The sequence below is a fragment of the Penaeus vannamei genome, chromosome 9 (assembly GCF_042767895.1).
Source record: "Penaeus vannamei isolate JL-2024 chromosome 9, ASM4276789v1, whole genome shotgun sequence".
Lineage (NCBI taxonomy): Eukaryota > Metazoa > Arthropoda > Malacostraca > Decapoda > Penaeidae > Penaeus > Penaeus vannamei.
Window position 1 is genome coordinate 5,751,585 of NC_091557.1, and position 5,000 is coordinate 5,756,584.

Below are 5,000 nucleotides of genomic sequence, written 5' to 3' on the forward strand. Positions count from 1 at the left end.
AATAATAATGATAATGATAAATGATAATAATGATAGTAATGTTAAGGATAATAATAACTAGGATGGTAATAGTAATAATGAAAATAATAATAACTATAATAATCATGATAATAGTAGTAGTAAATATAACATTGAAATTTATTTTATCATTATCCTTACTATCACTGTTATTATTTTTATTGTTATCATTTCTATTATTACTATTATTATTATCATAATCATTATTGATAGTAATGATAATAATATTGATGGTTATGTTAATGAATATAATGATGATATTGACGATAATAATAACATTGATGATGATAACAATAATAATAATAATAATAATAATAAAATAATAATTATAATACCAATGATAATAATATTGATAATAACAATAATAATGATAATAATGATAACCATGATAATAATAAGAATAAGAATAGTAATATTATGAATAGCAGTAATAGTAATGGAAATGATAATGATAATAATGATAATGACATTATAAATAGTAATACTAATGGTAATAATAATCATAACATTGCTAATGAAAGCGATAATAATAATGAGGTGAAACAAGAATAGAAGTAACCAAAAATAATGATGGAATAAAGATTGCAGTTATGTTGATAATGAGGAGGAGGAGAATGATGATGATGAGGAGGAGGAGAAGGAGGAGAATAATGATGAGGAAGAGTAGGAAGATAAGGAGGAGGATAATGATGATGATAATGAGGATGAGGAAGAGGAAGAAGACAATAATGGTGTCACAAAACAATAGTATGATAATACTGTCATCACAAATTTATTAACAACAAAATTTGGGAGAGAAAAAGATGAAGGACTTCAGGTGGGAAGCAATAAGAAAAAAACTTCAGCGGAAACTAGAAGAGGCAAGAAAAAGCGAAGGAGAGACAGTGGAGTGGGAAGAGAGAAGGAGAGAAATGGAGAGGGAGGAAGAGGGAAGGAAAGGGAGAGAGAGAAAGAGAGAGAGAGAGGGAGAGAGAGAGAGAGAGAGAGAGAGAGAGAGAGAGAGAGAGAGAGAGAGAGAGAGAGAGAGAGAGAGAGAGAGACCGGAAGAAGGACGGGAGGGAAATGGAGATGGAGAAAGAAAAAGAAAGGAAGAGAGAGAGAGAGAGAGAAAGGATGACAGACAGAGATGTAGGCATGCATTTAGAGAGACAGACAGACAGACAGACAGAGACAGAAGTAGACAGACCGAGACAGACAGACAGGGAAATAAACAAAGACAAACAGACAGACAAATAATAAATAAAAAGACCGACACACTCAAAATAAACGAGAAAAAAACTCAGAAAATCAAAAAGTAAACAAACGAAATCCAAAAGAGAGAGAAAGAAAAAAAAAATCTGAGAGAAAATCTTGGAAGAAAAATAAAAGATTTCGGAACACAGCACGTAGGCAAAGTAAATAGCAATCTTTTTTTAATATTCAAACAATCTTTGAAACTATTTGCACCCGAGTTATTCTCACATTCCTGTATAATTTGCCGGGGATGGAAGCCAGAAAGCATTTTTCAGTCTACGGTCATTCACTCCAATTTTCACTTACTGCTGCTGTTAGTCTGCCTTTTAGGTCTTTATTTCGCTCTTTTCCTTTTAACCCTTTTATTTTGTCTGAAATTATTGTTGTTGTTGTTGTTGTTGCTCTTTTTGTTGTTGATGGTATTGGTCGTTTTGTTGTTATTGTTATTTTTGTTGTAGTTGTTATTTTTGTTGTTATTGTTATTTTTGTTGTAGTTGTTATTTTTATTGTTATTGTTATTTTTGTTGTTATTGTTATCTTTCTTTATGTTATTGTTATTCTTGTTGATATTATTATCTTTGCTGTTATTGTTATCTGTGTTGTTATTTTTGTTGTTATTGTTATCTTTGTTGCTGTTCTTATCTTTGCTGTTGTTACTTTTATTGATATTGTTGTCTTTGTTGTTGTTTTTGTTATTGATATTTTTGCTGTTATTCTTATCTTTATTGTTATTATTTTTGCTGTTGAGTGATTTTATCCAAACGCTTCCCTCTATACCAATACATTAATACGAATCTGCAGTAAGCATATACACAACACCGTAAAACTGAGGAAATTCTTAAACCTTGGAAACTGTGGAAATAACTGACTCTAAACATCATAGATAGGATTGCCTGCTGCATGATAACTTCGGAGAGAGAGAGAGAGAGAGAGAGAGAGAGAGAGAGAGAGAGAGAGAGAGAGAGAGAGAGAGAGAGAGAGAGAGAGAGATTGAACACGGGACCAAGACAGAGAAATAGAGGAAAAGAGAAAGCGAGAGAGAGAGGGGGAGAGAGAGAGAGAGAGAGAGAGAGACAGAGAGAGAGAGAGAGAGAGAGAGAGAGAGAGAGAGAGAGAGAGAGAGAGAGAGAAAGCGAAAGAGAGAGAGAGAGAAAGCGAAAGAGAGAGAGAGAGAAAGCGAAAGAGAGAGAGAGAAGGCGAAAGAGAGATAGAGAAAGCGAAAGCGAAAGAGAGAGAAAGTGATAGAGAAAAAAACAAGCAAGCGAGCGAGAGAAAGGAGAAAGCGAGCGAACGATCTCTCTCTCTCTCTCTCTCTCTCTCTCTCTCTCTCTCTCTCTCTCTCTCTCTCTCTTTATATATATATATATATATATATATATATATATATATATATATATATATATATATATATATATATATATATATATATATATACTTAACTAACTGAGAAATAAAATCAACCGAAGGAGGCCAAAGCGACAGTCATAGGACGCGACCCCCCCCCCCCGCCAGGAAGGACTTCGGGAGATATCCTTCGACCTGCAGCATAAAGAGGAGAGAACACACCGTACTCTGCTTAGTTGCCATCGCTATATAAATACGATACGATCTCGGACACGCACATGGACACGCACATGGACACGGGCATGTCATACCGGGGAGCGACACTCACGCACGTGCTCACTCACTCACTGACTCACCCTCTGGCTGTGCACGACTACTCACTTACGCTCTCGTGTAGCCTGGCACAAGCAGATTCACTCATACATACATACATACATACATACATACATACATATGTACATATATACATACATACATACATATATACATAAGTACATGCATACATACATACATACATACACACATACACACATACATACATAAATACATACATACACACACACACATACATACATACATACAGACATGGATACATACATAGATATATGTATCTGTATAAATGTATCACAATCATATATACATCATTTGCGTGTCTGTGTGTATTTATGTGTGTGTGTGTGCAACCGTATTCACACAGCCTGCCATTTGCAAACACAAACACGCAAGTGTATACACACGCATCACAACAACATACATAGATACACATGCACATTACACATCACAATAACATTCACTGAGTTCAAGGGACTCGGAGAGCCAGTAGCGTTGGGTCGACATTTAGCTTAATCGAAAACACAAATAAAAGGCTATAAAATGACCTATAACGCGCCCCAGATTAAATATCACCCTGCATAAACAAGTGACAGGATATCAACACAGCGCTCAAAAAAAAAAAAAAAAAAAAAAACACCGATATGAAAAACAATAATAATGATAATAAAATGTAAAACTGGAAAAAAAAACATGACAATAATACCCAAACTTTGATTACGAACGCGACGTAAATCGAACACATCGTCCCTGACAGATTTTCCAGACCCGCGGTTCCCCGAGGTTCGAGCAAACGCCCCCCCCCCCCCTCACCCACTCGCCCCCCGCCCCTCCCGCCCCCCGATTAATCGAACCCGGAGCCTGTGCAGCGATCAAATCCCGTTCATCTGACCAAATATTATTCCGCATGCAAATCCCCCCCCCCCCGCCCCCCTTCCCTCAAGACGCCCACCATCAGGGTCTCTATCACGGGCGTCCTCCATCAGGCCGTTGTTTATGTTATGGTCCGAGTGAACACGGCGGTGCTATTCCGTCCCCGTGTCTGAACTCCTGGATTACACGGGACGGGGGGATGGTGGGGGGTGGTGGGGGGAAGGGGAGAGGGGGGAAGGGAATGAAAGGGGAGTAGGGGGGAGGGAATGAAGGGAATAAAGGGGAAGGGGGTATGAAGAGAGTGGGGAGAAGGGAATGAAGGGAGGAAGGAAGAAGGGAATGAAAGGGAGGGGAGAAAGGGAATGAAAGGAGGGGGAAGGGAATGAAGGGAGGAGGAGGAAAGGGAATAAAGGGGAAGAAGAGAATGAAGGGAGGGGGAAGGGAATGAAGGGAGGGAAGAAGGGAATAAAGGGGAGGAGGGCAAAGGAATGAAGAGAGGGAGGGAGAAGAGATTGAAGAGAAGAAGGAAGAAGGGAACGAAGGGAGGGGAAGGGGGAGGGAAGGGGTCGAGCTCATAACCAAGCATGAGTTGTGAATAATTAATCATTATGCTCGAGTTGGGATGATTGCCTTCCCATTCTGAGTCGGGTCTGTGTGCTTGCTTGGGATGGGCCGTGTAATTGGCGTGGCTCCTCTTCCGGAGTCTCTCACCCGGCGAAACCCCTTGGTGGCGTCGACGTGCTGAGGGAGGACACGGGGACCTACGTGAAGATAAGGATAACGGTATTGTGTATAGATCTCTCTTTATCTCTCTCTCTCTCTCTCTTCTCATCTCTTCTCTTCTCTTCTCTCTCTCTCTCTCTCTCTCTCTCTCTCTCTCTCTCTCTCTCTCTCTCTCTCTCTCTCTCTCTCTCTCTCTCTCTCTCTCTCTCTCTCTCGCTTTCTCTCTCTCTCTCTCTCTCTCTCTCTCTTCTCATCTTTGTTCTGCTGTCTTCCGCATCGCCTTAAGACTATGGTTATGTAGGCGTTCAGAAGGAGACATGGGGACGCGTGAAGATAATGATAAAGGAAATGTGTATAGATCTCTCCGTCTTTTCTCATTTCTTCTGTCTCTCTCTCTTTCTTTCTCGCCGACTTAAGATTTTGGTTCAGTAGGCGTTCAGAAGGAGACATGGGGACTTGCGTGAAGATAGTGATAACGG

At 39.4% G+C, this 5,000-nt stretch overlaps 1 protein-coding gene across 1 annotated transcript in view; it reads right to left on the minus strand.

The window, feature by feature from the left end:
• LOC138862764 (protein lingerer-like) overlaps window positions 1-5,000 on the minus strand; it is a gene marked incomplete in the record, with an annotated part of 144,935 nt that overhangs the window by 138,879 nt on the left and 1,056 nt on the right.